The sequence below is a fragment of the Schistocerca piceifrons genome, chromosome 2 (assembly GCF_021461385.2).
Source record: "Schistocerca piceifrons isolate TAMUIC-IGC-003096 chromosome 2, iqSchPice1.1, whole genome shotgun sequence".
NCBI classification, from domain to species: Eukaryota; Metazoa; Arthropoda; class Insecta; order Orthoptera; family Acrididae; genus Schistocerca; species Schistocerca piceifrons.
Window position 1 is genome coordinate 365,586,767 of NC_060139.1, and position 23,462 is coordinate 365,610,228.

The 23,462-nt window shown below is 40.3% G+C and overlaps 2 non-coding genes across 2 annotated transcripts; both read left to right on the forward strand.

Moving 5' to 3' along the window:
• The first annotated feature begins 1,357 nt into the window (after positions 1 to 1,357).
• On the forward strand, positions 1,358 to 1,429 carry Trnaq-uug. The gene has a single exon. It is a non-coding gene; the product is annotated as a tRNA-Gln (tRNA).
• Positions 1,430 to 8,703: 7,274 nt separating this feature from the next.
• On the forward strand, positions 8,704 to 8,775 carry Trnaq-uug. The gene has a single exon. It is a non-coding gene; the product is annotated as a tRNA-Gln (tRNA).
• The last annotated feature ends 14,687 nt before the right edge of the window (positions 8,776 to 23,462 follow it).

Here is a 23,462-nt window from a genome sequence, read left to right on the forward strand (position 1 = left end):
GGCTCGCTGAGAAACCTCCAGTTTTTAGGAGGTTTCCTGCTGATAACCTACTTCTCAGAAACATAAGTAAAAACTGCTAATGCACACAGGACGTAAACTTTTGATTTCTGACGCAGTGGAATCTCTAATCAAATAATTTGTACTGTTTCAGTTACTTTCTACTGATACTTAACAGCACATGTTTCGGCAGCTTGCTGTCATCATCAGGTGCAGTGAAGTGTGATAAGGATCATTTGCTGGATGCGCCACTAAGTTGGTGTTTCCAAATGTGACCCTGCGCAGAAAGATTCATGATTTATTTTGGTGAATAAATTGAGTTAGTTGTACGTTTAAAACTGAGAGAAAACCTCATAAGAGTTAAAAGAAAGACCATTTTCTTCTAACTGATATTTGGTTGACTACAGCAGTTCACCAAGTATTTGAAGTCGCATCCATCTTTTGCATATTAATCACACATTAACATGGTGCACAAAATGTTCCAAGACGGTGTACATTATACTGCAAGATGCACGGCCATTCCAAAATTTAGGGGGAATCTATGAGCGATGAAGACTCTTTTTTTATGTCCTGGACATCTTGAGTTTGGGCTACTTTGGGCGATCAGCTGGCAACTCAGAGCCTTCCGACTCAGCAGCGTTATTTCCACTTCCAAGTAATGAGTCCTCCACAGCAAGCTGTTTTGCTTTTTGAAAAAAATTATGCACAAGGTAAGAACGATGAGTTCTCGAAGTGAGGTTATGTTTCCGTAGAGCGTTACATTAGAAGAGGAAAACAGTGTTACGCATAGTATCTTTTCCGATGGTACATTTCGAGGTGAATAGTTTACGTCGTCATTCGTAATTGAAGCTCCTGGAAAAGATTAAATATCTCGCTGAGGTCGTAAGTGACTTGAGAATTGCGCCAGATAAGTACGACTCATCATTTCATGAACCATGACAGTCACCTGTCCTGTGTGTGAAATCTTATGGGACTAAACTGCTAAGGTCATCAGTCCCTAAGCTTACACACTACTGAACTTAAATTATCCTAACGAGAAACACACACACCCATGCCCGAGGGAGGACTGTAATCTCCATCGGGACCAGCCGAGTTACCTGTCAAAGACTGTAATAGTTGCAGCCTACAAGAAGAAGAAATAGCAGAACATGGTTCTAAAACTTGTGGTGTGATGAAAACAATAAAACTGTAAGTTGTTCAGGCTGACCACTTCTTACAAAACAGAGACAGTGACGCATCCGTCTTCAGAGCGTCACAGAACGCCACCGCATGCCCATCTTCTTGCGTGACTCAACGAAGTTTCTGTTGCAACATCTTAGAACACATAGAAGTGTTTCAGATGTGTCTTGCTCTTGTGGCGGGTCCCATGGTGTAATGGTTAGCACTCTGGACTTTGAATCCAGCGATCCGAGTTCAAATCTCGGTGGGACCTAACATTTTAAGTTTAGGATATTGCTATGGAAAACGTGTCAAATGCAGATTTTCCAAGAAAAGGAAAAAGTCACGCACCATTTGCAAGGAAATGAAAACTGTTGATATATGCAACAGAGGGTCAGTAGTGACAGCAATGAACAGCCGATTACTGGCGTGTGCTGTAGTGCGATAAGGCCAGTGTGCATAGCAGATGACCTTTCAACGAGAAGCTGATATACTCGTAAGGGAGCTCTAGCGGTGAAGCAGCTGAACCATTGTGCGACTGCTTCAGATATTCCGACTTATACCATAGGAAAATGCAGCATCAAACTATTTCGTTCCAATAGAAGTACTGCATAAATACTTACGTTAAGATGCCTAAACAGAGCAACGTTTTCACAGAATTGATGCAAAATTTTTGGCCTGTGGAAGCAAAATAAATAATTTTTTTTGTGTACATAACTGCTATCGATAGCTGTAACTTCTATAGTCTTTCACTTAATGTAAGCGCCTAATTCTAACTCCTTTGGTTTTAAGCGTTACTGTTATTGTGGAGGATACTTACAATTACCAAAAAGCGGCCATATCTTGAAACGTTTCTAGTGGTTCTCAGCATTCGAAAGTATCTCCTAACAAATTTTCAGTGAGCTGATAACTGATTTGATCCTGTAGTAAATTATGTTGTAAATTTAGTAGGTGAATATCTTCAGATACAAACAATACGTAGTATGGTTGAGACAACCATTTGTTTGTTTCTTTGAATATAGAAAAGTAATTCTTTCATTCGCAAACACATGGTATCTCATCATTTTATGTATCTTCTATATTACCTTCACGTCATTTTTATCTGTGATTGCTACGTTCAGTTATCACCTGACGATAGTCTAAGAATCCGAAAGACGGTTAGTGATCAAATAAATAATATTTGCGGAACACCAGGAAAATACTTCCTATTTTAATGTTAAAATACTTAAGTCTTTTTTTTTTTTTTTTTTTTTGAAAGTACAAGAGGTATCAGATAATCTAATAATCTTTCATAAATGTATATGCGCTGGTCTAAAAAGAACGACATAAAGTTGTAATTTCCAAATATGTCCGTGGTGGTCACATTTCTAAAATTTACAGAAGCTGAAAATAGCAGCAAAAAGGAGGAAGTTTGAAATGTGAAACGTTTAGAATGTCTATGAGCTCCGACAAAGACATGGTGAAATAACATCAGCAACAGCTAGAACTGGAACATAGTGTAAGAAGAGAGAACGGAAGAGAATCAGACTACATCGAATAAGAATAGGAAGAGGAGAGATTAGAGAGAAAAAAAAGGAGAATGAGAAAAGTGAGAAGTATATGTAACTTGTACAGGGGCAGGATACTGGATTATTTAGACAACGCAGGAAAAAGAAAAGCAAACGCGATAAGATGAGAGGGAAAAAATAAAACTTTTATAAAAGTTGAAGGAATGAAGTGGAACCAACAAAATTTATACAACCGTGGAAACTGGTTCTGAAAACTATTCCTATTTTATTAAAATTGGTAAAAGTCGCAAACAGAATAGGGGCAATGAGGCCGAAAAACTTTGCAAATCCACATAAATGGATATGAAATGACGGGAAGTAAGGTGACGAAAGTGCAAAACTCCTGAACTGCAGAAGAAATTGAATTACAAGTTGCTTGTTTTGCATTCCCTCACACTTCCGGTCGGTTTGATGTCCTACTCTTTCTAACGTTGTTCCGCGTTCTTCTTTTCTATATACCTGCTAAGCACTTTGTAGAGTGTCTCACATATACCTTGTTTGTCTGTACTCACAGCTTTACCGCATACTGCTCCTTACAGTTGGAGGTTAATTGTTTCTGGATCCCGTGTTAGGCGGCCCACTATCCTCTCTCTACCTCTACTGTGGGGGGAGAGGATGTTCGATTCCACATCTTCTCTTCACAGAAGTTGTTCTTTTTGTAATTTATTCGCACACTCACTTCCTTCTATAGCACCGTTTTCCAAATTTATTCGTGGAAGAAGAATAAACTGTAGAACAAGTCGTCCAGGTGAAGAATCACAGGAGGAGAATAGCAACACATTTTCACCATCGCAGTGAGGTAGCCGATTTTTTCCAATGACGCTACCGAAGCAAATGTTGCAGGATAGCCGGCCGCGGTGGTCTAGCGGTTCTAGGCGCTCAGTCCGGAACCGCGCGACTGCTACGGTCGCAGGTTCGAATCCTGCCTCGGGCATGGATGTGTGTGATGTCCTTAGGTTAGTTAGGTTTAAGTAGTTCTAAGTTCTAGGGGACTGATGACCACAGATGTTAAGTCCCATAGTGCTCAGAGCCATTTGAACCATTTTGTTGCAGGATAATTCATTGCCGGATTTATCTTTCGTCACTTAAATGCCAAGGTCACTCGAAAACTTCATAGTCCCATTTATCTTTCAAGAGGCGAGCGTGTGATGGATGACCTGAGTGGGGTGAGGTGTGCTGGCACGTCTTGATATCTGAAGCGGTAATGAGGATTTCTACCTGCCCGATTTTTACGAACTATTTTGTTACACAAGCCTCATAGACCGCAGCTAGTGAAGCCAGCCTCATTGCTGAGAAGAGTTCAACGAGGAGCGTTATTAAGATTAATAAGCGCCTACTGCACTTCTCCGAATATGTAAGTAATTCTAGGAATATGCCAAATGGACTTGGAAATTATGAAAAGGGGTTCCTTTCAGTAGTTACAGAAAGATGATCAGAGGAAAGTACGAAGGATGCTTGGAGCTGAGGCCGATTCGAGAAAGTTAATAAAAGATCGCATATTACAACTGTGGCAAAACGAGTGGGACACTTCAGGCACAGGCAGGAGAACATACGAATTTCTCCCTGACATCAGGGAGGGACCGAAAATGAGACTTCTGAACCCGTAGAAAGGTTTCATATAACACCTGACTGGCCATGACCCATATGCTACGTATCTATACAAAATCAAAAGACAGTTGAGTGATAGCTGCGCTTACGGCAGTATGGGCTCACCACATTGTGAGACTCCGCACTCTACGAAGATGTGGCTGGTAATGGCCATCAGGCTTTAACAACGTTGGATCCCAAAGTCACGTTAAGGAGCGAGTCGACCTGGTGCATCTTGGATGATACTACAGCCGCAGTATCCAGGAAGGCAAAGGAAGACTACACGAGGTATTCAAGCACAAGCCAACCTGCTGTCATCCTGACTAGACAACATACTCTGCAGATGGAGAATAAAGAACTGAAGTCAGCGATCATCGAATGAAATAGTGATGATGGAAGCGTGACTTAAAGACGTAACACAGATTGGTGGAATTGCTTCTTATAATGAAAATGCTGCTGACATGTGGCCCAATAGCCAAGAAATCCAGCAGAGAATAGCTATTGCGGGGGTAGTAAGAGGGCGGATCCACGATAATAATAAAAAAAGCAGAACATATTCCTTAGTGCCGACAAGAGTATTAGTAGTTCGGTAAATGATTGGCGGTTTTATTGTAGTTTTATAGTGGTAGAAGTAGCTGTAGTACTAAAAACATAAATATCAGAAACAAACAGTTAATATATAAAGTTATTACTATTCAAGAAAATGTGATTTGTATGCCCTATTTCATCAGCTTTTCAGATAACAGGTAGTAATTATGGAGAAAAGATAAAAGTCCCAGAGCCAGAGCTAGAGCCAAATCACACGTTCCCTCACGTTATGGTTCGCGACAGTGTTGCGCCACTGCCAGTTTGAAAGGCTGTGTTAGACTTAGGTGTGTTTGCTATTCTGTACGACGGATTTCAAGCAACCCAACTGTTTGTCCGATATAGGACTTCCCATATACACGCAGAAAACAAGATATTTCGAGGTTCTGTAGACTTAAGTCGCACTTCATGCTGCTTGCTGCTGCTGCTGATTATGTCTTTATGGAGACTAAGATCTAATGTCATCAGTCTCTTGTTCACTGTCTCCCCCCAGTGGACCCCATCTGTCTGCGTCTGTAGCAAATTCATTGTGCAAGTGGGAGAAAGTGTAGTAAATGTTTGCATAGTGTGTATCTGAGGCCGCCTAAAAACCACATCCAGACTGGTGGCATACTGGCCCTCGCCGTTAATCCATCAGGCACATTCAGACTGCGCTATCACGCCTCCCCGTCTCCGAAGCAGGCGCTTTATACGAAAGGCTATCCAGTGGGGTTTTATTGGAGCGAGACACTAATCTAGGTTGGTAACCATGACAAACATGTCAGTAAATTCCTCTTCAGAAAACTGTTCATCTTGGTGGATATAGATACAATGTAGGGAAGACTCGAGGACCTAGGAAATTAGAAAGAGATTTTGTGCAACATTTGTTGTAGGACAACCGTAATGCTTCCCACCATGTTAAACACAGTTTTCGATTTCGTTTAAAAAGCATTTATAAAAATGTGTAGGGTCTCTTTCGCAAAATTTTTAATAAGAATCTCACTATTCTCTTTAGCATTATTCGTAAGAAGCGCTGATAGCCTCGTCGATGATCGTCCCTCCCCCACCTCCCCCTTCCTCCCCTCCCCCCACACACACTATTCGTAAGAAAATGTATTTACTCCAGTTTAATTTTGTTTTTGCAATATGTACGGAGTATGCTCATACCATTTTCTATACTGCGGAGTGCGTGGTGTGATACATTTATCCATTCAGTAACATAAATTATAATGTCAAGATGATCCACAAAATTAGCAAAGGAAAAGAATGGATCGAGAAATACATCAAAATTTTTCAAGGAAAAAAAAACAATAGTGAGAGTATATATGAAAAAAAACAGGTTTTTATGCACAGTCTGCAAGGCTGTTTATGGTTATTGTTGCTTACTTCCTGAACCCGATTAGATCTTCGCTGCGAAACTTTACGCTTTCTTGCTCGCGACGACCTGGAATCGCTTGTTTATTTATATTCTCTGAACATTTAGTCCTATATACTTAAATGTACTTAAACTGTGTCAAATTAATCTACATCTAGTGTACGCAGAGAACATGGAACATAAGCGTACGAACTATCTTCAACATATAGCTCGAAAGTTGTTGGAGTGTATGTTAAAGGAATGTTTTAAAGACGTTCAGTTCATGTCATACGAAATGCAGTTACATAGCAACGGGCCACTGAAAACGATCTATTCCATCTTTTAAACCAGTAGTAAACTTTCCTAAATATCATGTCTGTAAAGATACGTATTCAGACACTTCACAATTTTCGGCAAACCTTCTTCGATACAGACACTTCAATTTTGTTTGCCGGTGAACATTTTTAAATAAAATTACTCTGTTTTATAGCAGATAATATTCATTGCGTTTTGCAAGTCTGGATCTCTTGGATCTCCCTACTTGTCTTTTTGTTTCGTTGTTCTGAGAGTTCGATTTTCATCCAGACAATTTTTTCTCTCTGAAATTTTTCTAAAGCAGTGTTTTTACTTAAGTGTTCTTTTGGTGTTCTCTCGTTAACCTGTATTTAATGTGGGATTCCAGAAGCTTTGGATTTAGAGATAATTGTTCTCACTGCAACATTTGAATATGGGGACGTTATTTCATGGACGAACTAAGTGACACAGTGCTTAAGAGTCTGGCCTGATATTTGAGCGGAAAGTAATTGAATACCCACCTGAACATTCAAATTTACGTTTCCGTGGTTTCCGTTACATAACATTAGACAAATGCTGTGATGATACTTTCAGGACCGATTCCCTCTCATATTATTGTCCAGCTAAGCTTTTAATTTGTCTTTAACGTCCTCCATGTGACTTTAAGCTAACTTATGCCATACAGCTGTCGATCTCTGTAGATCGAATGGTAATGAGGTGGCAACCCGGGTAAGCAGTAAGACGTTCGAACTTTGGCCCGGACTCCGTTCTCACTCTACAAACACACTTACATCGATTTATACATCTATACTCCGCAAGCTACCTTACGGTATGTCACAGACAACTTTAACAGTAGACTATAACGTGATGCAGAACGCATCTCTAGCAGCATCTGCCACTGGAGTTGGCTGAGCATCTCCGTGACGCTATTACACTTACTGAAGGTACCTGTAAGGAAAAGCGCAGCTCTTCTTTGTATACTCTCTATTTCCTCTATCAATCCTACCTGATACGGATCCCAGACTGGCGAACAGTATTCAAGTATTTGTTCAACGAAGGTTTTGTAAGATACCTCCTTCGTGGGTGGACTAAATTTCCGGAGGACTCTTACAATGACTTTCAGTCTGACATCAGTCTTGCCTGTGATTAGTTTTTTTGTCGTCATTCTACCTTATACCGTTCCTTACACATACTCCTAGTGATTATCCTACAATCGCTTAGTCATCGAATAATGTGTCTTTCTGCATACGTATTTGCAGCACATTATATTTGTTTACGTAGAGAGACAACTACTAACCCCTGCACCGAGATTCGATTCTCTGCAGGTGTACCTGCATTTCGCTAGAATTTTCTAGCGTTGAAACTCCTCCTTATGCAACACATAATCCACGAAAAGCCACGTGAAACTTTCAGCGTTATTCACTAGGTCGATTATACATATTGTGAAAAGTAAGGTTCTACAACCTTCTCTTGCCTTTATTTTCGATGGTATGATCCATATCCAGATGTGCGTAGGTGTAAGTGAAGTGTATAGATGATTGCCTTGAGTATCGCCAACATAATCATGATATTCATGGGAATGTTCTAAATATTACACCTAAACACACCTGAAGAAGGAAGGTACCTTTAGAAACACATAGTGTGAGGAACAGGTCGAACATTTAAGTACTGTTTATTACGATATATCTACATTTCTCCTATTTTGTCACGACGTAGAGTAACTGCACTCAGGCACTGATGTATGGCAAGATCGTTTTAAAATCTGACTCCCTACTTCTGCAGGTATTGGGCTGTAACGACAGCACACTGGTCTAGGGTGGCGTCAGAGAGGTACGTACTGAGGAAGTGATATAAAGACTACGTTTTCTGAGCACAGCTCATTCCTATTATTTCGGTGTTAAGGTATAACCCGTATGAACGCTCAGACACTCAGAAGGCAATCCACCATTACCTCGGAATGTATCGCAGAATTTATTAAGTTTAGATAACTAGTAGTTCGAAAGAAAGCGTAAGATCTCTCCTAATTAATAAGAATCTCGTAAGATCTGAGTGAGATATTTGGTCGCCTTCAGGGAGATCGCTTCTGATGCACGGCGCTCTGAGGGCCGTAAGCGAGTAGCGTGCGTGACTCATGCAATGTCTGTGACTCCAGCGTCATAACGGTGCTTGAGATACTTGATACTTTTCAGTACATTCTGTCAGGGTCCCATGGTGTAATGGTTAGCACTCTGGACTTTGAATCCAGCGATCCGAGTTCAAATCTCGGTGGGACCTAACATTTTAAGTATAGAATATTGCTATCGAAAACTTGTCATTCGCGAATTAGTTACAACTGAATGAATAAAATCACTTGAAAATGCGAGGGAATTATGAATACCCTTTTAGTAACATGAGCTAAAATTCAGTAAGGTAAGTTCGAGCTTCACAGCAGCTGAACTTCCAATTAAACTTAAAAATATACAAACCTGTGGCTCTATGCACCTTGATAATTTCAGTAAATTTAGGTTACCATAACCAAGAAAAAGACATGTTTCTCTTGAGAGGACATCCATAACTCCCGTGTGTATTATCCATGATTATCAACATCCACCACAATTGTAACAAATTTTTATTTTTAATAAAAGGAAACGGCCAGGAGGTTTCAGGACGAAATTTCAATCTACAGGTGCATCTGAAAAAATTACGACTAAAGTGTGACGACTATATCTATTGTAAAACACTAAAAAACGCAACAAAACTCGTGGTAATATTCTAAAGAGAATACTACATACGAGTACAAAATATGCTTACGTGCCAGTTACCAGAGAATCACTATTTCAACCCCTGTTCACTCGTGTGGACATTCTAAACATATAAGTGGTATCCTCTTTAGAATATTTATACAAGTTCTGATGGGTTTATTAGAGTTTGACAAGTTGTATAGGTGTCACGTTTTACTTATAATCTTCCAGATGCACCAGAAGATGGGACTGTTGTCCTGAAACCTGCCTATGCTTGCCTTTATTGGAAATAAAAGACTATTACAACTATAGCAGATATTATCAATCATGAATAAAAGGAAAAAAGTACAACACTATTTCTTTCTAGTGTGTCTTGCAGAGGCACTCAAAGAGCTCGCAAATTATACGCCACGAAGTCCACTCGAACTGCATTAGCTTTGGAATCGTTGAATGTTTCTTACTTTAGGGTTTCATGGAGGCAGTACAAACTTACATATATGTGAATGACTGACAGAATGAATTTTTCTGTATTGTCTCTTTTGTTGTTTGTATCACTAGGTAGACACAGCTTGTAAGTGTGTGCGTTCTAAACGGGTTTAGCGGTGATAATGATTCTACTGCGGGCGAAATATTATGTTCAAAAATGGCTCTGAGCACTATGGGACTTATCATCCGTGGTCATCAGTCCCCTAGAACTTAGAACTACTCAAACCTAACTAACCTAAGGACATCACACACATCCATGTCCGAGGCAGGATTCGAACCTGCGACCGTAGCAGTCGCGCGGTTCCGGACTGAGCACCTAGAACCGCTCGCCACCGCGGCCGGCGAAATATTATGTATTATTCATTTAACTTGTACTCAGATTTATTATGAGATAGCATGACGAATGGAAAACCTAGGCTTTTATCATTTGTAGATTTAGAAAAAGCTGCCGACACTGTTGAATGGAATACATTCCTTGAAATTCTGAAGGTCGTGGGGATAAAACACAGGAAGTGAAAAGTTATCCACAACTTGTACATGAACCATGCTGCAGTTATAAAAGACTATTACAACTATAGCAGATATTATCAATCATGAATAAAAGGGAAAAAGTACAACACTATCTCTTTCTAGTGTGTCTTGCAGAGGCACTCAAAGAACTCGCAAATTATACGCCACGAAGTCCACTGGAACTGCATTAGCTTTGTTTAGGTATAAGAATCGAAGACATGAAAGGGAAGCATTAGTTGAGGGCCGAGTGAGATAGTGTTGTAACTTATCTGTTAACTTATTCAATCTGTAAGTTGAAGAAAAAGAAAAAAATGGGGGAGATATTTGCAATGGTAACTAAAGTTCAGTGAGAAGAAATAAATATTCTGCAGTCCGACAACTGACATTGCAATTGTTTCAGAAACAACATACGACTCGGAAGAGCAAGTGATCGGAATGGATAACGTTTTTAAAAGAGTTTGTAAGGCAAATATCAACAAAAGTAACTCAAGGATAGAGCAATGTTGCGGAATTATATGTGGCGATGCTGAGGAAATCGGGTTAGGAAATGAGATACTTAAAGTACTAGACGAGTTTCGATATTTAGGTAGCAAAGTAGATGACGATGGCTGAGGCAGAGAGGAAATAAAATGCAAATTGACAAGAGCAAGAAAAGAGTTTCTCAAAAACAGAACTCTTTCAACATGGAATATAAATTGCAATGTTAGTAAGTTTTTCTGAAAGTATTGTTCTGGAATGTACGGAAGTTAAATGCGGACGATAAACAGTTCAGACAAGAAGAGTGTAGAAGTTTCTGAAAAGTGTTACCCAAGAGTAGATGGGTCGATCGAATAACTAGTGAAGAAGTACTGAACCGAATCATCGAATAAAGAAAGTTACGGAACAACTTGACTAAAAGAAGGGATCAGTTGATAGAGCATGTCCTGAATCATTAGGGACTCGTCAGTTTCGTTATGGAAGGAAGTGTATAATAACTGTTGAGTCAGACCATAGCCTGAGTACAATAAGCAAGTGCCAACGGATGTTGGTTGCAGCAGTTATGCAGACATGAAGGGGCATTTACAGGATAGACTAACATGGAGAGCACCATCAGATCAGTCTTCAAACTGAATACCACATTCAACAACAAACTTATACTTTTCAACTGAATTGCTCAGCACGAATACTGGAATACGTCCGTGTTCCTTAGAGTAACATTCGGTGTTTGAACTGAAAGAGAGCAAGGAAACTTTGAGGAAAGTGATACATTTCAACAACTTGCAGGAATAACAACGTTTGATTTTTTAAATTTTCATCTGCTATGCAGGTTATTACAGGAGTGAAAGTAAATATTTTACGAGGTGGTAGTATAGACTCATTCCAATAAAACATTCTGTACAAGGTGTGTGCAGTTTTTATTGGTTACAGAGATACAGCTGTTAGAATATAAACCAAACGGGGACGTTGGTGGTCATTAAAACTGAGCATTTTTGCCTATCCATCTTCGGGGGTATGTCTCATCTGACAGCTAGAATAATGCAAAAACATACCCATCCTTGTCGCCGACAGAACTTCTTCCAATACACAATGCTGAAATCTCGTTTTCAAGAAATTCTATATAACGGGTTCCTGTAAGGAGTTATGGTAAGACAGTCTGCACTCAACTCATTATTTACCACACCACACCAGATAAACATAGAGAAGCGTTCTCGAAAACGTGACTCCACAAAGGCACAAAGGTTTTCATCAGCTCATCGATGTGAGTTATGAGTGGTACTAATACTGCAATCAGTGGAACTGGTTTCACTGGCAAGGGGTGTTAATGAGGTTTCTCAGCGATTTACAATAAGCCAACTAGAAAATTCCATTCGTCTGGCTTCATCTCTTGTGCCATGGTGTGAGTCCACTGTAAATGACAGGGGTAGAGGCAGTGAATGCATAATGCCCACCAAATTCTTGTATGCGGAATAATAATAGATGGTATCACGCTACCACACCACAGGCGGCAACACGAACAGACATCTTAGACTCTAGCGAGGGCTTGCTGCAATCCACACCAACATGTGGGATGTGCTCCTGAAGACTACGCCTTCGCCCTCACAGTGAAGTCAATATAGTGTTGAGCTAGCAACAGCTCTGCCAAAGTTCGAGATGTCAGCTACAGCAGTCAACATTTTCGAGTAGGAGAGAGCCAGTTAAAGTTTCTGAAGAAAAGTACTTCGCAATTAAAAAAATGTTCCAGGCTATTACGCTGTGGTATTTTACAATATCTATGACCTCTCTGTAACGTCTTTCATGGTATGTCCCACCAAAATAAATGTGGTGGTCGCCTGGCTGCAAAACATGTTCCGCAACAGCTGATCTGTCAGTCTTTTCTCTTCTCAGTCGTCCTTGTCCTTTTCTAGTCCTTTTTTGGCCATTCTTTTGATAGTACCCACGTACACCTCCACACAACTATACGGGATCCTATAATTTATTGATTTTTCCAGCGGTTGACCAACATCCTTGGCCGATTATAGATGATGTTCTATCTTCCGAGTGGATTTGGAGGTTACCGCACGGTTCCGCTTTTTTGAAGATTTTTCCTATGCGGTCAGTAACGTCCTTAATGAAAGACAGGAAAAATTTTGATATCATAGGTGCTTGGGCATCGCAGTGGTACGTACGCGATGGTCTAAACGTCTTTTCACCTCAACGAAAGAATTACCATTTTTGAGGAATGCGTCGGTGAGATGTTTTAATTCCACGTCATGCAGCTCTGGTTTGAAGCTTTTCCTTTACTCTATCCGCCCATGTTTCTATGATGCCTCGCTTTTGATGCGGGAGGTGGTTCAAATCCCGGTGTAGGTAACGATCTGTGTGTGTGTGTTTTCGGTAAATCATTTGGCCAAAGCTACCATCTTCTTTCTTGAAAACCACCACAGCAAGAAAATTCAATCTTCCGCCTGCCTGCTCCTCCATGGTAAACTGAATCTTCGGACTGATCCCGTTGAGATGCTTGTCAAGACGACCCAGTTTCTCCCTGCCAAGCCGCCACAAAACAAACGTATCATCCATGTACCGGAAACAAAGATTCGGTTTCTTCTTCGAAGTTTCTAAAGCATGTCCTCTAATTTTTCTATTCTCGCGCGTTCAAAACATGTGACATCACGTCACTGAACAGAAGCACGCGGAAGCGGAATTTTGATGTAGTCATTAACTAGCCAGGGTGTGAATCGCATATTCAAATAAGCTACGATCCCCGTTGAAAATTTCCTCAGAAGATGGGGACGAAACGTTGGGTTTTAAGTTGAAATCCATTCGACTGGGGCGTAGTAGCCCGGAATATTTTATTAATTGTGACATTTCCGCCCGAGAAAGTTTACATGTTACAATTACGAAATGTACTTCGTAATACTGAACATTGTACCTCAAGAGAACAGTTGTTGATTAGTGCATCAAGTAATGCTTTGCTAGTCCAGCACAGTTGCAAATTATCCAGTACTCCTGTGGCCAAGAAGTGTGTCAAAGGTAAGTAAATCTATTATTCATTTATGTAATAAAGTGAATTAATAATTCGTTGTAATTAAAAACGAACAATCTCCTATAGCCCTACAAGAACCCACAGTTGTGGTCAGACGATACTAGTTTCGTCAGGTCACAACTCAATAACTGCAGAAATTCAGCGTGTGCTTATTGAAGGACTGTGGTCTACCAGCTCTGTCGCCTACTTCATCGACACTGTTCGTTTGCACGTTAAGATGAAACAATTTGTAGGGAAGCAGCCTACTCACGCCGTATAAAATTCTCATCAGTCTTTCCATTGTGTGCCAGCCTAGTCCGCTGTAACTAGCTCTGACGCCATAAATATTTGCGCAATACTTTAAAAATCAAGTAAATAACCTGAAACGTTTCTAGCCTGTCAGCAATAATACTAAATCAATATGTGTTGAATATCAGTTCAATAACTTTAACCATTTTCGAAATTTGGACGTTTTTCTGTAAAAATCATTGGCGCAACAGAAAAGAGCTAGAGACTTAAAAATTTATATTTAGATTCCTTTTTCATAATAATTTAGTAGAAACAGTGTTCTGGATCTCACAAATTAAGATTTTAGTTGAAATTCATGATTTTCTGGTTTTTGTCTTAAAAATTAAGGAAGCAAGATAGATTAAGTAGGCTAATAAATAAGGCTAGGATGTTTAAATTTAAGTAGAATGGAGATCCGCTATAATCATAAAGATGTGAGAAGTTTCAACTCAATAACTATATAACTATAGCGATAGCGTATCTCCAAAGGGCAAGTTCAGAGCTCGTCTACTGTGTGTAATGAGATTAAATTAATTCTCTCACCCAAAATAATTGACTTAGCCACGTCAGACTTTTATTATGATTACTTACCTGCCGAATGCACATTTAAATTGAGAGCTTCATCGGCCATCAGCAAAGGAAGCGATGATTTATTCAATAACTTAAAGTGGTGCTTTACTAGCCCAGCGGCTAGTTGGGAGAGCCGATTTGATCGGGCGTTCCCTTAGCCGTCCGCACCGCGGCTTTATATATAAGAACGCTGCGCGAGAGAGAAAGGCCCCAGTTCTCTCCAGACGCTGAATAGCATACCACCTGTGTCGGGAGTCGCGTCGCGTCGGTATCATTGCTATAAACAGCCTCGGATGCCGTACTAAGTTACTCGGGATACTCGTAACCATGACATCATTTTCGAGTGAAGTGTTAATTCTGGGATGACTTTAATGATCTATCTTCAGTTTGCGTATGTCGTATTTTTACGTGCCGCCGGGGGACAAACATTCTACCATTATTTAGCGTGGTGTTTGATGAACATTATCATCAAATTATGGCGAGCATTCACTTAAACATTTAATTTGGACAGTTATAGTTGCATCAGCGCATTAGACTCTGAACTGCTCTGATAGTTGGATTGTGTGGATTCCTTTTTTTGATCTATGACTTCCAGAATATAGCGAACGTTTTTACAGGATCGTTTTTGATGATGAATCCCAGACAATCTCCTAATTCCTCAGAGCTATAAGCTGTAGCTATAAGTGTATTTCTCAGATGAAGTGGGCACTAGGAATTCTAATTACAGGCTTCACGTTTTGCTAATCAGTTTCTGGTTGCCAATATTGTAGTTAGAGAGCCAGTGTTGAGAACGGCAAAAGACAGCATAAATAATAGGAACATTTATATAACAATTAATTCCATCTGCCGCCCCACATATGGTTAAACGGCAGGGAATTGCATCTTTTCTACATTACAAACCATATATTATTAACAAGTATTAATTTCAACCAGCCACCCCACATATGGTGCATTGGCTGGGAACTAAACTGAATAAAAGTAAAAGTGATTTTTAAATATTCGAATTCGGGAGTGAAATGTGACACGCAACTGAGTGACAGAACAGTGATAGTGTTACGTGTGCATGTGGACGACGCAATTGGATTAACAACGCATCTGGATTGACGGAGCTGGCGCTGAGTCTAGCTGCACTGCTGGCATCGCGAGAAGCCAGTTTCGCTTCACCGCAGTCGTCCGCCGGAGCAACCGGAGCCGCGCCTGCAGTTGCGGGCCTCGCAAACGCACAGCAGCTGTCAAAGTGCCGTCTGCAGTTCAACGCGCCGCATCGCATCAGTAATCCTGGTACTCCGCGCCAGCAACGCCATACGTCGTGCAGAAGGAACTAAGTTAAGTGCAAAGCTGTTAAAAATTTTACTAACCTGCACTAAAAGACTGTCGGCGATGGAACACCCTGAAGAAACCGAGGTTAAACTCAAATCAGAACCTATGTCTGTTGAGGGAACTGTAAATTCAGACAGCGATTCAAGTGTAAATATGCATGAAAATAGTAATGTTAAAATGAAATATGAAGTATTGTCTCCTGACAGTAGTGTGAGGAGGGGCAATGATTCAATAATAGAGACCCCTGTATTAAAGCAGAAAGCAGAAATTGTTAATTTATTGGATGATAGTTTATCTGATGAATTAAAAACGAAATAGTCATCAGAGATGGTAGAGTTTAAGAAGGAGAAGTTAGATACGACTAATCAATCAGAAGTTTCATTTAGTTTTGATGATTCTGGTGTTGGAGCTAGTTTTTCGTCACCTGAGTGTGATAAAAAGCCAGATAGTGAGCAACCCAGATACTGGGGCTATTGATTTAAATGTTATATTACAAGCAATAGCTGCCAGTAATGAAAAATTGTCAGCCAGTAATGCAAAAATGTCAGCCAGTAATGCTAGAATGAATGCTGAATTAAAATCTGATATAATTGAGGTATATAACAGGATTGTGGCCAGTCAAACCAATTTTAATAAACGGTTTGAGGCAATGGACAATAAATTAGAATCCAATAATGCTGAATTAAACTATGAGATTGTGGCCAGCCAAACTAATTTTAATAAACGATTGGAGGTAATGGACGATACCTTCAAGGCTGGTTGCAATAAGTTGAAAGAGGATCTGGACAGTTTGAATTATAAAATTGATTTCAACCATGAGGATATTAAGAAAAAGGTTGCTCAACAATTTTCTGAAATGTATAAAACAGTAAAATCCGAAGTTGCTGAGGTTCGCAAAGACTTCCAAATGGAAGATGCGAAGCTGGAGCACAAGTTAACAGAAAAGATCGAGGCGGAATCTAAACTGTGCTCAGATAGGTTTAAAGATGTTAATATAAAGGTAAACATATGTCAAGCAGAAGTAGATGCAATCAAAACGGATACTACTCATATTGTGCAAAGAGTAGATAATGTTGAAATAAGAGTAGAAAATATTAGTACTAACATTGCTAACATTGAGAGTAAAGTAGCTTCAGTAACTTCTGGTAATGGTAGTATGCAACAAGTTGTAGCTGCAAACGCCGCTTTTATCGGGTGTCGGCGGTTCTTGCGGTTCGATCCAGATAAAAATATCCACCCGCTAGATTTCTGGAACGATTTTGAAGATGTGATTCCACCAACTTGGTCTGAACGAGAGAAAATCTCATTTATTAGAAGCCATTTAGCAGGTGACGCCATGCGTTGGTCAGCTGATGTTATGTTGAAGTGTAAAACATTAGCGGAATTTAAAACAGCTTTCATTAATGAGTATTGGTCTAGTAATAAGCAAAATGAAGTGTTGAGAGAATTTTGGAGTGGAAAACGCTTTCATGTAGGCAAGGAATCTATCAAAGAATTTGCTAGGTCATGGATCTCACGTTTGTCACATTTGGCCGAAAAGCTAAAACCTGAAATGATAATACTAGGTCTTGAAGCCAAACTGCCATGGTATTGGCAAACTAGAATTATATCTGCCCATAGAGACAATCTGGATCGTTTCATTGAGTATTTGGAAAGTGTAGAACGTGTTGCTGCCAATGAGGAGCAAGCACGTAATAACAGAAATGCTGATAACACTAGTAGTAATTTTAAGAACGAGCAGAATGGCAATGTAAACATCAGAACAGTAGGTGTTCGCCATCCTAAGAGAGGTAGGCATTGTAGAAATAATTATCAGAACCAACAATGGCATCCAAATGATAGTAATTTTGTTCAGAACAAAATCATGCAGGTGTGGAAAGCAATGCTGTGCCAGTTAACTATAATGGAAATAAAGGAAGCAGTAGTAGGCCGAGGCAGGAAAACTAGTTCGCGTCTATGAGGACACTGGCGCTCACCAGGCGGTTATTTTTCCTAAGCCAGTAGTTACAGTAATTGGTAAGACAGATCAGAATACTCAGACTGAACATGTGGATGAAGGGTCGGTAGCATCTAAGGATACAGCAGAAATATTAGATCACTCACAGTATTTGATAGATACCGTGTTAGAGACGCTTTCTAAGTGGGAAGAGAAAGAGAAGGCGCAGCAGTGTAACGGTAGGGAAGAGCTACAACATACTGAATTGTCAGGTGAAGAAGCAGAAGAAATTCATGCTTATATTTACGATGAGGATGATGTGCTTTTATCTAAAGTGCCTGTGCAGGATGTTGATACTGTACTAATAGATTTAGGACAGGAGTTAAGTGAGAATGTAGAGGGTAGCCTGTTGGGGGTCGATGAACCCAGTTACTGTGACCAGTTGTCACTTGAGAAGGAGCCCGACGATAATAGTGAAAGTTGTTTAGCTGTAACTAGTGTTATGCCCGGTCTGGAGGTGCAGAATCGCTCAGACTACAATAATTTTGGTCATATTCAGCAAACTAAATGTAATGAAGTCGTGCGGTGTTTCGATTTGAAATTAATAGACCGACTGGAAAAGGCAGCTGAAAATGTAATTCAGGAAACTCCTATACACTTTGACCTAAATGTAATGAAGACAGATGTCGATCACTTTAGTTGGAGACAAATCCAAAAGGAACTATTGAATGAATTTGAGGAACCACCTGTACAACCTAGAATAAGCCACCCTATAATAATAGTGAATATGTTGGGTATCAATGTACGTTGTCTCTTAGACAGTGGAAGTGAGGTGAGTGCGATATCTGAATCCTTCTTTGATGCATTACCTGGTAAAGACAAGCTTACAGTAATAAGGGTGTCAGGACTAAGAATAATTGGTGCTACTGGTAAGGTGTCAAAAACGGTAAAGCAAGAAGCTTTGCTGCCCTTTAACATTAATGGTAATTTAATTGATCATCCATACTTAATTGTAAATAATCTCAGTATTGAGGTTTTAATTGGCATAGATTTCTTGTCGAAATATCAGAGTGTTGTTGACTTTGAAAGAAGCCAGTTAAAAACGGTCTTGCCGATAACCGGAGTAATTACGGTGCCTTTTATTGGTAAACATGTAGTAACTAATGATGAAACTTGGGAGCTGCCTATACGAGTTCTGAAAAATAGGAGATATTGGGACGAAGGTGTCAATCTTAGTAAAAGTAAGCTAAACACAGAAGAAGAAGAAGAAGCAGCAATTATTTTGGACAAAATAGAAGCTAAATTGAAGGAAATCGATAAAATTTCAGCTAATCAGATGGAAGAACAGAGACAGGTTTTAAAAAGGCATCATAAGGTATTTTGAAATCGACCTGGCGTGGTCAAAGGTTATGAATGTCAATTAAAGGTGCAACCTGGCCAAGTGTTTTTCAGGAAGCCATACCAAATACATGTAGCTAGGAAGGAGGCGGTTCGAAAGGAGATACAGAGAATGCTAGAGTGGGGTGTGATTGAAAAAGCGGTCAGTGAGTACAATAATCCTCTTGTTGTTGTACCAAAAAGAGACGGGAGTGTCAGATTGGTCTTGGACACTCGTTGGTTGAATGAAATAGTGGTTAGGGAAAGTGATAGACCGCAGAACATGGACGAGTTATTGCAAAAGTTTCGGGGAGTAAAATTTTTAACTTCTATGGACATCACGTGTGGACATTGGAATTTGCCACTGGCGGAAAGTTCAAGGAAGTACACAGCTTTCTTGTACGAAGGAGTTTGTTACCAATATCGTGTGGTACCTTTTGGACTTAAAATCTCTGTTTGTGCCTTCGTACGTGTGATGTGCCATGTTTTAGGACCAGCCTTAAGTAATAAAATAACAGTCTACGTAGATGATCTGTTAATAGCAACTCCTACCTGCGAAGAACACATAGCTTTATTAGAGGAAGTGTTAGAGGCTATTGAGAGAGGTGGTATGAAACCAAAGATTGAAAAGACAGAGTGCGTTAAAGAGGAAATAGGTTTCTTGGGATATATGATAAGTGGAAAAGGTATTCTGCCTGACCCAGGCAAGCTAGCAGTCATTGAAAAATTTGAGGCTCCCAGAAACAAGAGGCAGATGAGATCGATGTTCGGTCTTTTCGGCTTCTATAGGCGTTTTGTTAGTGATCAGGCTTTTAATGCGCCCTGTCTTCACCTCCTGCTGAAAAAGACTACCCCTTGGGTTTGGACAGCAGAATGTCAACAGGCGTTCGAGGTGCTTAAACAATCTTTAATTACTAGTCCTATTTTACATCATCCTGATTTTGAAAAACCATTCTGTATGTCTGTTGATGCTAGTGGCTATGGTATAGCTGTGGAGGTATTCCAAGTAGAAATAGAGAACGAACAAGAAGTGCACAAGACTATAGCTTTCGCAAGTCGATCGTTACAGGCAGCAGAGAGAAATTATGGCATCTCAGAACTGGAAGCATTGGCAATTGTATTTGGGGTACAGAAGTTTGAGCAATATCTATTAGGTCACAAGATAATTGTTTACAGTGCCCATTAGGCTTTGACCTTTTTAAAGACCTATAAGTTGAGGAATGCTCGTTTGGTAAGATGGTCATTGTATGTCCAGCAGTTTGACCTTGAGGTTAGATATATTCAAGGGAAAGACAATCTGGTAGCTGATGGGTTATCTAGAAGTGCGGAGCTCTGTGATGACGCGGCAATTATAGCAACAGACTAAGTGAAGTACGAATGTTTGCGTTGCGCGAAGTAAAGGAAGAAAGTGCATTAAAGAGAGTGATTAAGAACTTGAGACGTGAGCAGAATGCAGATGACCAGCTGAAATTAGTGAAGAACTATTTAGGAAATGCGAACTATCCTAAGGTTTCGCAATACTATTGTCTGCATAAAGGTATTCTGTTTAGGAGGAAAAAGGTAGGTGTTTCTGAATGGAAGCTGTGCTTTCCCTCACAACATGTAGATTTACTAATCGACTATGTACACCTGAGGTATGGGCACTATGGTGCAAAGAAGTGCATTGCAAAATTAAAAGAGAAGGTTGTGTTAGACAACATGTACCACCGTGTTGCCAAGCGTCTAGCATCTTGTGTAGTGTGCCAGAAAGTCGGTGCTGCTAACACAAGAATACAAGGGGATATGCATTCAGTAGAGCCAACTGAAACCCTATTTGCGGAAACAGTTTTGCACTGATATGCGGCACTTAATGGAAGACGACGATTTCACCCGCATGCTGATTTTCAGCTATGAGGCTACTATCTTTCAGCTGAACGGCGCAGTAAACCGGCACAAGGTATGAGTATATTGAGCAGAGAATCCCCACACTGCTGTCGAATGTCACGGTGGATCCCCAAAGGTTAACGTGTTTCGTGCTTGGTTAAGGCATAAAGTGTTTGGTCCCTTCTCCTTTGCAGGGGCGACGATCGATGGACACTATTGCCTGGACATGTTTCAAGTGTAGCTCATGCAGGAATTGCAAGACGGTAGTGATAATTTTATTTGACGTCACGACGGTTCTCCACCACACTTCCACAATGATGTTCATGAGTTCTCGGATACTGTGCGACCACATCGATCAATCTGATGTGCATCAGCTGGAAATCTGCAGTTTCTGGCATAATCGCCAGGTTCACCGAACATGACCATCGTGTGATTTTTACATGTCGGCTTACATGAAAGAATCTGTTCGAAAAACACACCCTCACATCCCCAAAACATCGCTGACTTAGGGGGAAGTATAAGGGCGAATGTGAGCCGAACTGGACTATAGACTGGACGTGTGCCGGGTGACTAAGGGTTCACGCATTGAACATTTGCGAACACAAAATGATAAAATTCTTGAATTGCTGTTTCTATACGTAATTATAATTAAATAATAACGTAACTCAATACAAAGAGTTTTTTACAACCAATTGAAAGTGTCTCGATTCTTTTGAATAGACCTGTATTATTAGGTTGATGCATAATATCGTAGCGTTTTTACAAAAGTTTAATAAACACAACACATACACGTAACAGATACTTTAGTCAACAATAATACATACTCCTTCACTGTTACAGCAGTCTGCCAACGCTGAGGTAACTTTACGAGTCCACGACTGTAGAAATAACATGGTTTCATGGTGAAGATCGCATCGAGCCATATTCAGATCGCCTTTTGATTATCACTGAATGTTCTTTCAACGTTGTTCGATAGAGCCGAAAAAGTGAAAATCTGAGGGCGCAACTTCTGTATAGTGTTCTTTGTCAGTCTAGCAGAATGTGGGCGGGCTTCATCGATGAACAGCACCACTGCACGGAGTCTGCCTGGTCGTTGCTCTTAGACTGCGTCTGCACAGATGCCTCAGTTCTTTACAACAGATATCAGCAGTGATCGACCTACATCGGGGAAGCAATTCGTAGTACATCACATTGTCGCTGTTCCACCAGATGACCAGATGCATAAAATTATCTTTTGTGAATGCGCGTGGGTCTTTGTATGGGGATTTGCTGCTTTGTTTGGGCTCAACCATTCCTTTCTTTTCCTTACGTTATCATGAAGACACCAATGCTCGTCACCAGTAAATATTCAGGACAGGCATGGTCAATATCGTTCACGAGCCAGTTGATATCGATCAAGAAGAGAAGCATATGTGGCCAGCCTTCAAGTTTTGTGCTTTCGACTTAGAGCACACGGCACCCAATTTTGAACCTTCCTCAATGCACGCAAATGTCACGCGGTTGTGGAATGATCACAATTCATCACATCTGACAGTTCTCAATTACACTGCCGTGGATCGTTGTGAATTAATGCGTTTAAACAATCTTCATCAAAAACCCGAAGGTCTTCCTGAACGTGTAGAGTCACCAATGTCAAAGCGATCTTTCTTAAAACGAAGAAACTATTTTCTTGCCGAGCTCTGTCCAATCGCATTATCCTCATACACTGAGGAAATGGTTCTGGAGGCCTCCGCTGCTGCCACCCCTCTATTGAGCTCAAAGAGAAGAGTATGTCGGAAATGTTCCGATTCCTCCACTTGGCACTCCATTTTCGAGGGTTCAAGCCTCTTTAAATGTCAAAATGACAATATGTGAACTGAAATAGCAAGAGTGATCTACGAATAAAAAATGACAATGACAAATAAACCCCACAGCAACACGCAAAAAAAACAAAAAAACCCTACGAACTTATGCACCAACACAATAAATGTTAAGAATTTACGCCCACATAACAACCTCTAGCCACTTTCCACTCCCACCGTTTTCTGTACCACGCAACAGATCCTGATTGCTGTATAAAATACTTGAAAAATAGTGTTACGTTTTATTGCAACGTTTTTGTTATGCCTTAGTGATTCATAGGGCGATTGCGTACTTACAACCAAAAGAAATTAATATATCAAAAACCGCCGTCTTATACAGTTTAGAACAGAAATTTAAGTCTAGAACAAAGTGGTATATGTATCTCTAGCTTGACTAAGCTCACATCTCATCCAAAAATAAACTACATGTGCGACCGCACTGTCGGATGAATGGAGCGGTAGCGGTAGCGGTGGTAACAAGACACGCGACCAGCGAGCGTGACTCAACCCAGCACCTCTTACCGGTTAAACAGTTACAAGTACTCATTCCCAGTCCGTCGTAAAGGCAG